This window comes from Centropristis striata, chromosome 15 (genome assembly GCF_030273125.1).
Source record: "Centropristis striata isolate RG_2023a ecotype Rhode Island chromosome 15, C.striata_1.0, whole genome shotgun sequence".
In the NCBI taxonomy this organism is placed as follows: domain Eukaryota; kingdom Metazoa; phylum Chordata; class Actinopteri; order Perciformes; family Serranidae; genus Centropristis; species Centropristis striata.
Window position 1 is genome coordinate 6,986,072 of NC_081531.1, and position 19,083 is coordinate 7,005,154.

The 19,083-nt window shown below is 36.7% G+C and overlaps 1 protein-coding gene across 1 annotated transcript in view; it reads left to right on the forward strand.

Moving 5' to 3' along the window:
• The first annotated feature begins 10,576 nt into the window (after positions 1-10,576).
• b3gat1b (beta-1,3-glucuronyltransferase 1 (glucuronosyltransferase P) b) overlaps positions 10,577-19,083 on the forward strand; it is a 46,271-nt gene continuing 37,764 nt past the window's right edge. The window contains exon 1 of the mRNA XM_059352345.1: positions 10,577-10,871. The gene's annotated coding sequence lies outside the window, so the exon portion shown is untranslated. The remainder of the gene's footprint in view (positions 10,872-19,083) is intronic.

Consider the following 19,083-nt stretch of genomic DNA (forward strand, 5'->3'; position numbering starts at 1 on the left):
ATATTAAGGTCCTTGTAATAACCATTAATTAACAAGTAATAAGGCCCTTGTAAGTCCTTACAAGATGCTTATTAACATTAATGTGTGTTTATAAGCCTCTATAAGTGTTAATGATGGCATTAAAATACAGCTAATAGCAGGCTATAAGAGATTCATAATAAGAACATTAATAATAGCCTCATGAGTATCTTATAATTCTTCATAATTTCATTACAAACACCCATAACCCACCCATTACGTCTTTGCCATGCCTTTATTAATCTTTTGTTTGCTTATTGATATTAAAATATACTTTATTGCTCATCTATTATAAGTTAACTATGCACTTGTTAACAGTTAACTATGCTTTTTGCAGCTAAAGGGATCTAAAGCGAGAACAATGCCTTATTACTTGTTAATTAATGGTTATTACAAGGACCTTAATATAAAGCGTTACCGATAGTTCTTCTTAGTAAGCAGTTTTTATTTTTAGACTGTTTCACTTGTTTTAAGTGTTTTGGTCCTTAATTATCTAAATAAGATATTACAGCTTGTTACTGAGATTTTGTGACCTAATAATAATAATACATGCTTGAAACTAGAATATCAAAAGTTACAAAGCTGTTTCATCAACACTTACAAGACTTACAAGACACAAAAAGACATAAAATGACTAAAAAAGACACAAAATGACTTAAAAAAAGACACAAAATGACCAAAAATAGACACAACAACAGACACAAATTACCAAAAAAAGACACAAAATGACAAAAAAAAAGACATAAAAAGACACAAAATGACTAAAAAAAGACACAAAATGACCAAAAAGACACAAAATAACTAAAAAAAGACACAACAACAGACACAAATGACCAAAAAAAGACACAAAATGACAAAAAAAAAAGACACAAAATGACCAAAAAAGACGTTTTAAGTGTTTTGGTCCTTAATTATCTAAATAATAATAATATTGCAGCTTGTTACTGAGAATTTATGACCTATACTGAGTAAATACATGCTGGAAACTAGAATATCAAAAGTTACAAAGCTGTTTCATCAACACTTACAAGTATAAAACTGCTATTTCAAAGTAATAATTTCTGATTTCAAGCATAACTAAGAAATCATAACTTTGACATATTTGGACCTCTTCACATACTTAAAACAAGCAACAGCCAATTTTTTTAATTATCAATGAAACAATAGAAGTGTGTATTGTTGTGTAGTATGAATGTAAATAACTAGTACATACTGGCACAAAGCTGTAAATTGACACTTGATATTTAAACATTTAACATGAAACATTTAACAACAACAATAAAAAAAATCACTTGTTATTAGTTAGAATACACTAATTCTAAGGAATTTTTGTGGCACCTTCACTATAATTTATGTATTCATTTTCATGTGTTATATTTAAGTTGATATTACTTGTCCCCTCGTCCAAAGTTTATTAGTTCCTACCTGTCCTTGTTTTGGGGGACAATTGTATGTGAAGGGTGGAGTAGTTTTGCGGGGTTTCTCTTCTGCTGTGATCCGTTAAGTGGAATACTGTTGTGCCGATGTTGGTTATTAAAGAAGATTCAGAAATAAGTGTCTCAACTCAACTCAACTTTATTTGTAAAGCACTTTAAGAACAACCATAGCCTCGACAAAGTGCTGTACACAAGCAAGCAAACAGAACAATAAAATAAATAAAACAGGAAATAAACACTAAAATAAATAGTAGAGTTATCTAGTCGCTCATCAGCCGAGAGACTGGAGAACGCTACCCCGACAAGAAATAAGAGTTACAATAGCGATAACATAATAAATAGCAACAAGGTCTCACAGGAATCCGTGAAATAGCCACGGATTCGCTTTACTCAAAATCCGTGGAATAGCCACGGAATCACTCAAATTTCCGTGAAACTGACACGGATTTCGCTACAATGCAAGTTAATGACATATCACGTGGCTATTCCAACATACAAAGTGATTATGTACACTCACTGAGTGAATATTTAGAAAATAAAACATATATTTCTCGCTAGAAATGTGATCAAAATCCATTTTTATGCAGAAACTAAGTCAAAATATTGATTTTTTTCACTAAAAATGAGAGAACTGTCCGCCATGTTTTTTGTTCTGACCGCCGGAACCTTTAAAGTCACGTGACTTGGAACAAACCAATCGGAGAAAATATCCATGAAATAGCCACGGGATATGACTGTCATTAACTTGCATTGTAGCGAAATCCGTGTCAGTTTCACAGAAATTTGAGTGATTCCGTGGCTATTCCACGGATTTTGAGTTAAGCGAATCCGTGGCTATTTCACGGATTCCTGTGAGACCAGGTTCATAAATAGAGAGATAATGCTCCAACATTTGAAAAGTGGATGAAAGGTGTTTGTGTATAAGCGCTAAGTCGTCATCCCGGAGACGTCAGGCGGGCAGCAGCAGTTATACAACTGTGGCATCCTGAATAGCAGCAGGACATGTAATCAACACTAATGGCTGGCTCCTAAACAAGGAAGGACACGTCACTCTGTGTGTGCATGCAGAGTAGTTTGAGTCAAAGTCACCTCTGGGTAAGTGAACCGCACCTCCAACTCCAATCTGTTTGTTATTCCACTGTTCGTTTCCCAACACAAAGACTGGAGAATCAGCTGCAGAATACCAATTGAGTAAGGGAAGTGATTTGTTTGCTGGTTTGGGAAAGCCTCGCTTCAAGGCTCTTTGTGAAGGATGAATTAACATATATTGTTGGCTGCCCATTGAGACACCCAGAGACAAAATACCCAGCCATTCAGGTTGGCTGAGCCCATTTTTTTGCAACTTCCTTTGCCTTGTTCTCTCTCTCTCTCTCTCTCTCTCTCTCTCTCTCTCTCTCTCTCTCTCTCTCTCTCTCTCTCTCTCTCTCTCTCATTCTCTCCCTCTACCATCATTGCTACTGTGTGTCTGGTAACAGTGGCAGTGACAGGGTAGATGATGCTTTCCCATAAGGGACTTGCTTTGGCAATATCTCTGCTGTGCTTTAAATCAGTAGTTCTCAACCTTTTTGAGTCGCAACCCCCAATTTAACCTGCATGTTGTCTGCGATCCCCGCTCACTGAACACAATCTCACACGCACAGTTCAGATCACCCAAAGAAGAAACAAAATGACACAAAAAAGATACAAAATGACTAAAAAAAGACACAAAATGACCACAAAATGATCAAAAAAGACACAATATGACCATAAAAGACACAAATTGACCACAAAATGATCAAAAAAAGACACAAAATGACTAAAAAAAGACACAAAATGACCAAAAAATGAAACAAAATGACCAAAAAAGACACAATTTGACCACAAAATGATCAAAAAAAGACACAAAATGACCATAAAAGACACAAAATGACCAAAAAAGACACAAAATGACCTAAAAAGACACAAAATGACAAAAAAAGACACAAAATAATCAAAAAAAAGACACAAAATGACACAAAAAGACACAAAATTACAAAAAAAGACACAAATGACAAAAAAAAAATACAAAATGATCAAAAAAAGACATAAAATGACCATAAAAGACACAAATTGACCTAAAAAGACACAAAATGACCTAAAAAGACACAAAATGACCAAAAAAAGACACAAAATGACAAAAAAGACACAAAATAAAAAAAAAAAGACACAAAATGACCCAAAAACAAAGACATTAAATGACCAAAAAGACTAAAACACATGAACACTTTAACACAGTGGAAGTGGCTGACTTCCAAAATGATTTGGCGACCCCCAGAAATCATCTCACAACCCCAACTGCGGCCGGGACCCCCAGGTTGAGAATAGCTGCTTTAAATAACCTACAAACCAAACATTGCATATTGAAAACTCAACCATCTCACACAAACAATATCACACCTGACTGCCTGAATCACGGATCCATCTGTGTAACTGCCTTCATCAAGCTCCCCGCGCCTCATTATATTTACTAACTGTATTTATCTCTCTCTTTTCCTTTCATGTTCCTGGTGTTCTGATGCACTAGCCGCAGGAAGGAGATTACAGTGCGATGCTTTGCCCTAAATATTGCCTTCACCCCTCTGGAGACCAACTTCCAGGAGATCTGGAAGTCTGTCAAAAAGCTTTCGGGGTCCCCAGGCGCTTTGACCTACTTGTTCCTCTTGCAAGGCAAACTGTAGAGAAACAGAAAATAGTTCACAACTATAAAGCATCCAATCATCACCGCCAGCATTCGCATCAGGAAAGCTGTGAATAACAGAGTTCACTAAAATCAAGTTAAGGCACCACGCTGGAGTTCATCATGCTGAAGGTTACTGAACCAGCACTGCTCTTCTGCTCTTTGATTTTACACAGTGAGATAAAAAGATATGTGTTAATTTAGATACAAAATAACACCAAGATAGTAGGATCTAAAAACAAAACACACCAGATATTAATTTGCTGCTGTTTTGGCCAGACTTACAGTTCCAGTTTTTCTCAAAATGCCTTCGTACATTTGCAGCTTAATTACTGTGAGAAATACAGGATCTTATTCTCTTCGTTCACAAGATCAGTTGTTGCTTTCTGTCCCTTATGCTCGTACGGAGTTGGGTAAATGAGCATTTGTTTACTCTGCACCTTATGCTGGAATATGCGCCAGAAAGAATGGAAATTAACTGAATTTGTTTCTTTGAGCACTTTTAAATCCAAACTAAGAGTTATTGAGGCCAATTCCATAACATGCACTTGTTTCTCATGACGTGTTTAAGGTCTGTATGCTATGTAAATATGTAACTGTATTCTGTGTTTGCTGCCTCTTGGCCAGGGCTCCCTTGAAAAAGAGGTTCTTAATCTCAATGGGATATTCCCTGGTTAAATATAGGTTAGATAAAAAAATAAAATAAAAATTGAAAGCTGCTCTGCTTTTCTCTAAACTGTGAACACAAAACCCAGTTTTCAAGCTAAATTCACAAAACGTCAGACTCTTCTTGCAAAACCAAACGGTAACACTTTACAATAACCAACTAAATAATGTTTATAGATGGTTTATAAACCTATTATTAACCATTTTCAAAGCACTATACATATTTAATCTTTAAATGTTTTCAACCAATTTCTTAAAGGTATATGAATCATTTCAAAATCATTAACATGCTTAATATGGTGTTAAAAATGTTATAATGAGTGCAACTAAAACTATTAATGAACTATTAATTATAATTTAATTGTTTGTTATTGGTAAAGTAAATATAAACTTACATACAATATACCATCTATTTGCCATTTATAAATGATTAAGTTAGTTAAACATTAATAAATTATGTATTTATCATTCTAAATGGCCTACATACGGTTTATAAATGATGATTAAACATTAATAAATCTGTTTACCATTTATAAATGATGGTTATTGTAAAGTGTTACCAAACAAACTTTCACCTCAAAACAGTTCAATCTGTGCTCAAAACTGAACTATGTTGTCAAATCGTGCCTCGAGTCAATCAAAATTAAAAACACGACTGAGCAGTCACTAAACACTACATAGAAAAATAGAAAACACAATGGTAATTCTGTGTCTTTTTTTTGTCATATTGTGTGTTTTTTGGTCATATTGTGTCTTTTTTAAGTAATTTAGGATTTTTTTCTGTCATTTTGTGTCTTTTTTAGTAATTTTGTGTCTTTCTTTGTCATTTGGTGTCTTTTTTTTGTAATTTTGTGTCTTGTTTTGGTCATTTTGTGTCTTTTTTGTCATATTGTGTGTTTTTTTGGTCATATTGTGTCTTTTTTAAGTAATTTAGGATTTTTTTCTGTCATTTTGTGTCTTTTTTTAAAGTAATTTTGTGTCTTTTTTTGGTCATTTTGTGTCTTTTTTAAGTGATTTAGGGATTTTTTCTGTCATTATGTGTCTTTTTTTTAGTAATTTTGTGTCTTTTTTTGGTCATTTTGTGTCTTTTTTTTGTCATTTTGACACTGCGTCCAGCGGGCCCCAGGTAATTTGAGTTTGAGACCCCTGCCTCACATCATTAGCCACAAGTGTGATCAATTTTGATCAATGAAAATGTGTTGTCAAGTTATGTCTAAACAGGTGGAAAGTGCTTATGGTTTTGCCAAAAGAGTGATTGATTCAATCACTGAGCATTTGGTTCAGACAGTAGGGTTTAGTGTTTTAGCAATTGAGAAAAACTGTATTATATTTTGCAGAGTCACCAATTTCTGACATTCTGCAAAGTCAACACTCATTAGAAATGCATGAAAACTTGTTTCTTTCACCATTTTTATCTGAAAATGAAACTGGAATACTGATCTAAAATAAATCAGTATTGTTTGATTTATGCATTTCAATGCACTTCACTGTACAATTCCATAACAAGGAACTCTAACAATAAGTGCATTTTTCACTCTCTTTCTTTTTTTTTCTGCGTTGAAATTTGCAACACTTCCAGGAGAATAAAGCACTCAGCTCATATCCAGCTTTACTTACAAATCGCTGTGATTGGGGACAAAATGTAAAGGTCAAATCTCAAACTTTGAAAGGCCACAGCTGCTGCACCCTTGGGTCTCATTGTGATGAAGCTAGGAGGGAGGGTGCATCTTTATACAGAGTGGCTCAAGCAAAGTCTGCATTATAAAGAACAAAAAACATTTTTATTTTAGCTATATAATGTATATAACAATTTTAATGTAGATCAAAACATGCCTAAAATGCCCCTAATGTACTACTAAAAATAATACATTTAAATAAGCTTTGAACTGCAACCACTCACCACCATCTAAAATAAACATTTTTAAATCTTATCATAATCATTAGGGGCCACGGGGCAATATCACCGAGCACTGGTCCCATACAGCAATAGTTGTAGGGAGCACTACTGTTATACTGTGGATTTCTTCTTCTTCCTCTTCCGGACGCAATTTCGTCCCGCTACTAGTCCTACAACTTGAAGAGTTGCAGGACAAATTATATATCAAAACGTGCGGTTTGATCGGGATCGGTGTGCTATTACTTTTCTCTACGGAATATGAATTTTTCGCGCAAAAAACCTTTTTGTTCGAGGCCAGAAATTCCAGTCTGTCCACCTCTGGCTGCTGTCACTGTTCCGTGGACCTTGTCCTTCTTTACACTCTATGATGGTGGCGTCCTGATCAGATCACGTGACGTTTAACTCCATTTTTGAATCCTTTTCATATCTTTTTTTGGTCATTTTGTGTCTTTTTTGGGTCATTTTGTCTATTTTTTAAAGTCATTTTGTGTCTTTTTTAGTCATTTTATGTCTTTTTTTTTGTAATTTTGTGTCTTTTTTTGTCATTTTGTGTCTTTTTTTTAGTCATATTGTGTCTTTTTAGTCATTTTGTGTCTTTTTTTTTGGCAATTTTGTGTCTTTTTGAAGTCATTTTTTGTCTTTTTGGTCATTTTGTGTCTTTTTGAAGTAATTTTGTGTCTTTTTTGGCAATTTTGTGTCTTTTTGAAGTCATTTTTTGTCTTTTTGTGTCTTTTTTGGTCATTTTGTGTCTTTTTTAGTCATTTTATGTCTTTTTTTTGTAATTTTGTGTCTTTTTTTGTCATTTTGTGTCTTTTTTTTAGTCATATTGTGTCTTTTTAGTCATTTTGTGTCTTTTTTTTTGGCAATTTTGTGTCTTTTTGAAGTCATTTTTTGTCTTTTTGGTCATTTTGTGTCTTTTTTAAGTAATTTTGTGTCTTTTTTGGCAATTTTGTGTCTTTTTGAAGTCATTTTTTGTCTTTTTGTGTCTTTTTTGGTCATTTTGTGTCTTTTTTTAGTCATTTTGTGTCTTTTTTAATCATTTTGTCTTTTTTTAGTCCTTTAGTCCAACATAAAATGTGATTTTGAATATTTTTTTTTACTTTCAAAACACTATCATGCTCAATAAAGAATTTTAAATGTTGTAAATGTGAACAAAGGTGTCAAATCTAACATATAAGAGGGTTCCATCCAGTTCTATCATTTTATACTAAATATATTTGAGCTTGTCTCCAGTTTTACTTGGTATATCATCATCAAACTGAAACTGGCCTCATGGAGTTTACAGCCAGAACTTTAGAGGTAAATTTACAGTAGGGCTCCACGCTGCTTTGTTTTCTAGTCTGGATGTCATGAAGAAGTCAGGATTTGGTGATTTTGGTGACTCCAGAGGGTTAATACTTTATTTATTTATCTTTATACTTTATATATTTCCTCACTTCCCTCTTTGCTTCATGCTAATGTCACTTCAGCCTTGGCGGCCTTAATATTTACTACAGCCACTAGAGGGTGTCTTTAAGTACCCATGTACATATGGCTCATGATATGTTTCTGTACAAACGATTCCCCCCAGTTTGAGCAGTAAACAAACACAGAAGTGCCTGAAGCCTGCAATCCTCCAAAAATCCAAAAGATGTCCGGTCCTATCTATCTCAATACAAAATGAGATGACTTCTCACTTGTTTTATGACCTCAAACGCTCATGGCAACATTATGGTCTCAGTCGCTAATTTCAAAAATTTCTTCTTCAATACAATATGATAATTGTGTAAATAAAGGTCCCATTTAGAAGAAAATAGACGACAAAGCAGGGTATGATTTGGGGAGTGACTACCTTGTGATGGTGACCATGGCGAGCTGTCGTCAGCAAAACAATGTGTATCCACGGCATCCAAATAGCCGTGAACTTGTTTGTTGTGTTTTTGTCTCAGAACTCTGACCCTTTCACCATGTGTTCTCAGTTCATTAAAGTTTATTTGAACATTTTGTTCATAAAAAATGTCTTTTTCAGCGTTCAGTTGTACTAAAAGACGTAAAGCAAGACGGGCAGTTCACAAACCAACGGGGGACAGCGACTACGTCCATTATTCATATACAGTCTATGGGTCGGACAGTCTCCCCAGACCCTCATGCAGAATTGGTCTCACCCAGGCGGCAACCTCCGGGGAGGGGAGGCAAACCAGGAAGTGCCTTAAACTGCACTGAAAATTCCAACAGGGGGCGCTGACGGCGGCTGCAGAAGCATTTGGGTCCATTCATTTCAGTACAAAATGAGAAAATTTCTGACTTGATTTATTGCCTCAGATTTTTTTAGGACAACACTATGGTCTCAATCGCTAGTAAAAGACAATTTGATGTTAATAATGTAAATAATCGGGCGTTCCCGGTGGCACACCTGGTAGAGCGCATACCATAGAGGCATTGTCCTCGTAAGCAGGCGGTCCGGGTTCGAATCCGGCTCGGAGCCCTTTTCCGCATGTCTTCCCCTCTGTCTCCCCCTTCACTCTGTCTCTTTCAAAAAAGCCAAAAAAAATATCTTAAAAAAAAAAATGTAAATAATGGCCCCATTTAGAAGAAAATAGAAGATAAAGAATTGTATGATTTGGGGCGTTTCTACCTTTGATTGACAGGTCACTAACAAGGTGAGCTGTCATCAGAACAGAAGCAGAACAATGTGTATCCACGGCAACGTGTCAATAAAGTTATAAATAATATTTAATCTCGGTTTGGTCTCATAACTTTGACCCTTTCACTGTATTTTCACTTAATGAAATGGGTCGAACAGTCTCCCCAGACCCTCATGCAGAATTGGTCCCACCCCCTGCTACGGCCCTGGTATTTAATGTAAGCTTACAATCCATATTGTAGTTTGTTATTACTGTAAAATGAACAATGTACTGAAGGCAATCACTTTGGCTCTTGACTGTTTAAAACACTTCCAGCCGGTGATGTATAGGCTACATCTCAGCTTTGTCACTGTGCTGCAGAGGAAAGATTTAAAACATGATTGATGGCTTCAGAGAGTGTTGTTTCACCTCATCATTTGTTGGCTGAGGTGCACGTCTTACTTAAAACAACATTGTTTCCTTGCTATTAATCAATATAATGCATTAGACTATAGAGTCTAATGTGCATACCACCGTGGCTTTATAACGGTTACAGTGAGCCACTTTAATAGATTTTAATATTGTTTTCCAATTACAGAAGGTTGCACATGCTGCGTAGCTCCAAACCATTATCTAGTAAAGGTTAGGCTCAAGTTTGGTGGATTACCCCCAGTATCTTAGCATTTCTTCTAAATGTCACACCTTTCAAAAAGAGGAGAAGAAGCACTTAATGGTTCCTCGGGGGGCGATCTTTCAATGTCAAAAAATTTAATTGCTTCCCTGTTTTGACGGTGATTTTAAATCAGCGGCTGTCAGATCTCTTCTCACAATCTCTTTGTCTTTCTTATAGACACAAACAAACAGCTGATAAAAAGATGCTGCCTCCACATGTCTTTCTTTTTTCATCCTCCTCTTGTGCCCGTGCAAGCTGCCGATCCCTCTCTGGTACATGCCAATAGCTGGCTGTTTGAGAGAGGATGGGGGTTGGTCCTGCCCTCAAAGCAAGAGACTCCCTCAGTCCCATATAAATACACTCACAGATGTCTTTGCTTCAAGTCGTGTCTGCCTCTCTCTCTCTCTGTTTCTCACACCTGCAGGAATCAGACCAGAATTAATACCAACAGGAAGAAAAAAGGAAGCCCAGGGTATTCATTTGGTGCAAGGGGAGCAAAAAGGTAAAGTGTACTAAGAGGGAGAAAGAGTGCTAGAGAGAAAAGGAGAGCGACAGGAGGAGAGTGGAATAGAGAGGGAGGGTTTAGTGCCAAATAAGCTGCTCTCTCTCTCTCTCTCTCTTCTCCTCATCTCTCAGTCTGGGAGCAGTGGAGCACAGCGTGAGCTCTGGAGCGCATTCCCAACATGTTCACCTGTAAGCCCTCTTCATTCATTCATTCAGGGCTGCAGCATTCAGAGGCAGCGACACTGTTGAGACGTTATCGGCCGCTGTTTTAAATCTGTCTTGATGAAAGCGTCTGAGCTCGGAGGAGGAGGAGGAGGAGGAGGAGGAGAAGGCGACATGCAGAGAAGTGGATGCTGAGCTGCTCAAGTCTACAATTAAGGTCTGGACCTTTTTCTCGCCTTTGATCCAGCAGCCTTTTAAAAGATGCAGTATGGACAGACAGTGCGTGTTTCTGTTTATGGATGTTTTTGCTTTTGTCTGCGATCACGGTGGGTGATGAATGAGGCAGCTGAGATGAGTTTGTCAAAGCCTGTGGTGTCAATCTGACAACTTTCATGTTGATAAAAGTCCTTTACACTGTTGAGATCAGAGTGCGGTTTTGCCGTGATATTGTAGGCTTGTGTATTTGTGCTTTTATGAAATATTTACACAGAAAGATTTTAGATTAAAAAAATAGATTCAGTGTATAAAAAGGCTAAAAATGAAACACTAAGAACAGTCAGAAAGACTATATCCACTGTTTTAACACAACTAGTGCAGTGCAGTAGGAAGTATGTATTCTTATAGTGGGAGATTAAGTCGATTTTTCAATTCTGGTCAAATGAGGTTGTGTGTGAAAGTGGGATGTACAATGAGGTGTAATACTCTTGCATAGTGTTAATATACAAAGTGTATATTGGGTAATACATGGATGTACATTGAGATATAAAGAGACACAGAAATAGTTATTTTAAGAAAAAGAAACTTCATCATTCAACATGATTAGACATATATACAGACACAGATATAAGAGGGAATAAGTTTACATGCAGCACAAACAGATGGATGTGAATAACAGAATTTGCACATTACATGCAGACCACTACAACGTCTGCAACTCCATAAAACACTTACTTTTCATAAGGTACCACACCATCCAGCACATACACATTGAACATTGATATTCGCTGGAAACTATTTGAATATTATTGGAAAATCGAACCTTGTAGCCACTTTAAAACTCCTAAAGATAGGTAGGCTAAATAGACTAACAGATGAGATGAGTCAGGGTGGAAATCCAGAGTGAATTGTGTTACTGACCAGGTGTAGGCCTATCACACAATGGGGCGGAGCTCCACTAAAAGGCGTCCGATCGGAAACAGTGCAAATAATGACATTTTTAAAAATGAATTCAAAAATCTTCAAAATCGAGGATGCACACCTCCGTGCCATGTGCAAGCCACATAGGACAACAGTCAGCAAGATATGCCCTAGACACACACACACACACACACACACAGACGCTTCTTGCTTTATACATAGATTTTAGATTAAAAAAAAGAGATTTGGTGTATAAAATGACAAGTTAGGCTTATAATGAAACACTAAGAACAGTCAGAAAGACTATATCCAGTGTTTTAATGCAATATAGATATAGTGTTGATATATTGCAGAGCCCTAATCAAAGTGTTGGTTTCTTAAGGATCTGTGCTTATTTGTTTTTCTGTTGCTACAAAAGCCTGATACCTGAATATGATCTGTGTTTTCTGTCGTCACTGTCAAACTTCCTAAAATGTGTCATCCTTGGCTCTGCTCAGAACTACTGAAATATGCAACTTTTAATTAGACTTTGGATGATCTTCAAGAGGACTTTGTGGCATCTTGCTGCCAAACTGTCTGGAGTGAACTGCAGATTATCTCACTCTTCTTTCTCCAGATACTAACTGAAGCTGAATTCATAAAACATATCCAAGCCTTAGTATTGTGCATCTTTTATACAAAAGTTTGCATTCATTTAGATAATGATTGCAATGGAATAGAACTTAATATATCTTTGTCTTGCCCATAAAGGTGGAATAAAATATTTTTTACAGCTCCCCATTAAATCAAAGTGTATATCTTCTCAAAACTTTATTAATCAATGTCTTCCAAATATATCACAATGAAAATGACACCACAATTAGCAGAGGATTGTGTCTGAAAACAACATTATTCAAACATTATGGGTGATCGTGTATGTGCAAATGTTGATATAATTTAACTAAATCTCCCAAAAAAAGCCCAGCCCAATCTGTAAATCAAAGTATGAATAATAAGCACTCGCAATGAGTTGCACGATTGCCAGTTGTATGTTCAGTATCAGTCAATTGATGACCATTTAAATAAAATAAATATCTATATGACACCATATCTAAATCATCCCATAATTGTTCTGCATTATATACACATTCAGTATGTTCTGTCAGGTTTTATATATATATATAATTTTTTACTATTACGCATTGTAGCCACCTGTCAATCAAAGGTAGCCACGCCCCAAATCATATGATTCTTAATCTTCTATTTCTTCTAAATGGGGCCATTATTTACAGTATTAACATCAAATTGTCTCGAAGAAGATTTTTTTCTAGCGATTGAGACCATAGTGTTGTCCTAAAAAACATTTCTCAGGTAATAAATCAAGTGAGAAGTTTTCTCATTTTGTATTGAAATGAATGGACTAAAATGCTTATGCAGCCGCCATCAGCGCCCCCTGCTGGAATTTTCGATAGAATGCAGCTTAAGGCACTTCCTGGTTGCCGCCTGGTTCTGGAACCTCTGATGAATTAATAATTAGATAGATGAATTCATATCAACAATTGTGCGATGCTGTTTAAAAAAAAAAAAATCGCATATACTATCAAATTTCTACCCGACTCTTCCTTCATGGGCCCCTGATGGCGTCTTACGCCACTGAGTCTCAATGTTCACTTACAAAGAGACATAGTGTTCTGATCGTGGAGTAAAAAAAAAGAAGGGGATTTTTTTTCCTCATTAAAATGCGTTAATTGCAAATGTTTTTCACACTTTACAGCAGATGTAAACACGCGACCCTGTGCTGCAGGCTCCTTACATAATAAACTCCAAGACTACATCAGCCATGGATCTTTGTCATATTATCTTTATAGACATTTATAATGAAGAATAAAGATTTAACTTCCTCTTCACTCGATCATTAACAAATTGCTGACAAACGGTTCTTGTTGCAATAGTCTGATGTAGAATTAAGAGCAGCTTGGGGATTCATCAGTGGGCTGTTTCATGGAGCATTTGAACTCCTTCCCAACAGTTTGGATTCTGCATCACTTCCTGCGTAATCTGTATCGAACGCATCTCAGCAGAATTAAGAGTGGCTCAGGATATTCAAGAGAAAATCATTACGCTTTGAACTAGCTCTGCAGGCTTGCCGTTTTTTTTTAATCTGCATACTCTGCTCTGCTCTTGATGTACATTACAAAAAAAAAATGTCTTTGAGTCAGATTGTTTGAGGTTGTTTTTGCCCACTTGAAAGCTGGTTCAGATCAGAGGCAAATTCTCACTTCAAGCGGGAGGGAATGCTGCATGAGCAGATCAATACACAGAGCGGGTCCTCACAAAACCAGCACCATCATCCCACAAAGCAGGATGCTGACTCCTGTGTAGTTCCTGCTGAACTGTAATCAGTCATGCCAAATGTACAGTAGGGGATCTGTAGACTGAACAGGAACAGTATCATTACAGCTAACCCAGGGACTGACAGATAGATAGATTTAGCATTTCTCTGAAGTCCCCAGTCCACAGACAAAAGAGTATATTATATCAAGTGGTTGTATTGGAATGACTTGTTTTCATGCAAAGTTGTCAAACTAAGTAGGCATTATGAATGCACTTTATGTGTTATGACTCTTATCCTGTTACTATTCAGAAGTCCCGTGGCCGTAGTGGGCTCAATTTTAGGAGTATACTAAATATAATGCTATATATATATAATATAAACTAGAATATCTAAGGAATCTACAGAGCCCAAGCATGTTAGGATACCATGTCGGGAAGTTGTTGAAAAAATGCTGCAAATTTAGGCGATTTTGGCGATTTTCGAATCGATTTTCAAAGTGATTTTCAAAGCGATTTTCAAAGCGGTCATGTGACCTGTGACATCATGCTATCTAATTGAAAATAGGCTCTGTGTGTTCCCACAAGTCTCCTCTTTACATACATACCTGGGTTATGCTGATAACATGCAGTTTAAGGCAAAAACCACATCGTTTTTGTCATGTAGCACAAATTTTCCATTTCCGCCTACAGTATTTGAATATTTGTGCACACTGAGGTCCTTAAACAGGCTTTGAATGACATAAACTGGGTATCAGTGTAAAGCTGAGACTCTTGTGGATTCAATGAGTCCAGTTTTCTTCATGTGAGATGATGTGAGTCATCAGTACTAGCCAGTTCATTGCAGTGAGGACATTTCTTGTGTCTGGACCTCAGTGTATAAAATGAGCTGCTGTGGCCTCTAGGATAATCACAGCCTCATGAAACTTTACAACCACAAACTAGAGACCTAGAGCATTCAGGGCATGTGCAGCTTTCCTATGTTTATTAACAATGAGGGGGTTTCTCAGCAGTTTGAAGAACAGAAGTGCTCATCATCCAATCGCTGAAAATACAGAAATGACCAACATTTTTTAACCCAAATCCCAGCATGGATTCTTCTATGTTCTTCCAAAGGTCTTGATATATTGATGTAATATTCTGGAGGGTTTTTTTGACCATGTTTATCCATTTTCGATATGAATAAAATTGCATTATTGAGCACCAAATGTGTGTAGCAAATGGTATCAACCCAACAATTGCTGCAACAACTTCGGGGACACAGTTGAACATGGACTGGACTTTAGAAGGCGTCCCCTAATGTTATGACCCTTTATTCACCATAATAGGCTTCAATAAATCAATAATTCATTCATTCAGTCATTTTAATTAGATGTTCTTGACCAGAACAACTTGACACACAGTGCTGACCTGCATCTCTAATTAATCTTCAGGTTCACAGATTTCAGATGATGTCACCACTGTGGCATTTATTGTTGACCTGCTATCTCCCCCTAAACATCCACAGCCCACAACCACCAAAAAGGTCTTTGAACAATAACAGGTTATTCCTAATTACTCTGATATTACACTGGAATTTATATGGGAACAAGTGTGCAGCAAATGCAGAAGAGATACAGATACAGAATGTCCCACAGCAGATGAGCTAATGAGCTTCACATTCCTCTTAAAGTGAGACAGACCCTGGATCTTTGCTTTAATTTGAGTGGCTGCTGTGTCCACAGCTTACAACATGAGTGAAGAGTGAGTTTTTCTCTCTTCATCTTTCCAATAGACATCTCAAAAGCATCCACTGACGCAACAAAGAGTCTTGAGACAACTTTAGCAGCCTGAGACATCTCAGTGTGAAATACTCCCTTTGTATCAGCTTATTGATGCAACATTTTTCTCTAATTTGCGCACATGACATTGTAGTGCCAGTTTACATGCTAAGTTCCCTGCCGGAAGTGATGAATCAGCACATTTTGCAACATACTTTTAATTAAGTAAGGTTTTGAATGCAGTAATATCACTTGTAAGGGAGTAATTTCATAGTGTTCCTACTTTTGATTAAGTAAAGGGTCTAATTACTTCTGAGCAAGATCCCCAACCTAAAAGACCGAATAGATAATTTGTAAATACCACCCATTATTACCATTACCCATCATGGTACAGCGGAGCGTTCTAAAAATAGCACACACGTCATTATATATACACATATGGTTCGAGGTTGTAAAAAAGGCTGCAGTTTTGGTGAATTTTACGCTACAAAACCACTGACCTCGGTTTAGGGCTGAAAACTTCCTGGAAAGGAGTTATAAAAGACAGTTTAAACAGTAAATACATGTACAGAAATGCCGGAAGTGAAGTAGTTACGAAGGTGACATCATAGGTGACGTGACCCACGGAAGTTATGTAAAAAAAGTCTGTTACGCAAAAAAGAAGTAAGTTACGCAAAATAAGTAAGTTACGTAAAAGGAGTAAGTTACGCAAAATAAGTAAGTTACGTAAAAAGTAAGTTACATAAAAAGTAAGTTATGCAAAAAGTAAGTAAGTTACGTAAAATAAGTAAGGTATGCAAAATAAGTAAGTTATGTAAGAAAAGTAAGTTATGTAAAAGAAATAAGTAACGCAAAAAAGAAGTAAGTTACGTAAAATAAGTAAGTTACATAAAAGACGTCAGTTACGTTAAAGAAGTAAGTTACGTAAAATATGTTAGTTACATAAAAGATGTAAGTTACGTAAAAGGCGTAAGTTATGTAAAATATGTTAGTTATGTTAAAAAAACATGATTTCAAAAACCATGAGCCACGGAAATTACGTTAAAAAAATTTAAGAAAACTCATTCATTTTTGTTTCCACACAGGACATGAAGCCCATTCTCTTGGGTTAAAGTTGGCTGTTTGTTTGACCCACCACCTCCCCTCACTCCCTCCCTGAATGTGATATCCGACATTTAAACTCTGCTCTCGGTGGTGGAGGACAGTCAAAAACATAAATGTAAAGTTGTATTTTGCTGCATGTACAAACGCCTTATATTGATGTTTTTTAGGGACCAGTCTCTTTCTGATTCAGCCACCAGTCGAGTATAAAGTAGTGAACATTAGGGATGTACCCGAATCCAAATACATTGTTTGGGAAAACATAAATGATGTGATGGAAGCAGATACATTTTTTAGTCTGAACTTGCTTGTTATTTTTCTGGGGGGAAACCTTTAGTACAGTATGAGGATTTGGAAATATACTTCAATCAACTTCTATCTATATTTCTTTAAATTTGATGCTTTGAAGGCACATACATTGTATTGCCAGCAACTTTTAGACTGGAAAATTCAACATGTGCCTGATTTAACGTGACTTCCAGTATAAACAACCCCCTCTTCTGGTCTTCTATCCGAGTACAGAGACAGATAATGATGTCACTGTACATCTTTAGTAAATATCGTGCAGACCAATGCACCACAGTATGTGGCATTGTTTGCCTCAGTCTGCTTCAATCCAGCCATAAAACACACATCAGCAGCACCCACACAGAGTGAGATACCGTCTCTACATCTTGGACGTCAGTCTGTTGGAGAGGAAAGAACAAACACCTGGACCTGCTCTCCTGCTAAAGCAGAATTATATAAAGCTGTGCATGACTCAATGTGCACACAAAAACAAAAGCAACAAATCGATGGCTGACTTCCACCTTCAGTATCAGTGGGCCGAGCTTCAGATTGTGGAGGACAGAAAGTGAAAAAGCAGCAGTGTGTGTTTCTAGATGAGCTGGACCATAATGACTGGACTAACTTAGTGCACTACTTTTAAAGTTTTCACCCCCCTGGGGCTCACATGCTCACCAACTGAAAATCTAGTTAACAAGTTGCTGTGTGTGTGTGTGTGTGTGTGTGTGTGTGTGTGTGTGTGTGTGTGTGTGTGCAGTTCTGGTAATGTAAGTACATCTTCTGTACTTAAGCACAATTTTGAGGTACTTTTCTTGAGTATTTTCATTTCATGTAACTTTATACTTCTACTTCACTACATTTTATGGCAAATATTGTACTTTTTACTGCACTACATTTAGCTGACAGCTTTAGTTACTTTCCAGGTTGAGATTTAATATAAAAAAATATGATACAATTAAAGTGGAAAGACATTTTTAAACCTCATACCAGTATATTAAGTAGTTAAAATGAGCCCTATGTTGTCCCCTGTGTGTGTGTGTGTGTGTGTGTGTGTGTGTGTGTGTGTTTGTGTGTCTGTGTGTGTGTATATTGGTATTTTATTACATTACATTACATGTCATTTAGCTGACGCTTTTGTCCAAAGCGACTTACAATAAGTGTCTGTGTGTGTGTGTGTGTGTGTGTGTGTGTGTGCGTGCGTGCGTGCGTGCGTGCGCGCGTGTGTGCACGTGCGTGCACACGCGAGCACGTGACCATTTGTGGTAATGTAGCTTTTTCAAAATTGTACTTAAGTACAGTATTTACTCAAATACTGCGCTTAGGAACAATTTTCTGTGTTTTCTGTGTTTTCTGTGTGTGTGTGTGTGTGCGTGTGTGTGTGTGTCAGTAATCAGCATGGGTATTGTGCAGAATAATACAGTAGTACATAATGTGTGCATTGTAATCAAGGCCATGCATTCACATCATTAGTGCCTGTGCTGCTGATTGTATAGAATACACTGTAAGTATTGTGCACATTGTGGCGATGTAGAATACTTTTAATCAGTGGGATGTGATCAAGCGCTGCTTCACTCAAGGAGTTTGTACGACACATGAATGGATACATTTTCCCTTTGGTTTCACTTTAAAGTCTGCATTTAGATCAATACTTTATTCAACACAGCAGCACTTTAAATGCAAAGTCTTTCAGATATGAACCGTATTCTGTCTTAAACCATAAAAAAAAACACTTTTGTAGATCTCCAACCGACTGCATTGATCTCCTATTTGTGTCAAACGGAGAGACGAGAATATTGTGATGTCACTTCAAGGCAAAATGAGCAGCGGCTTCATTAA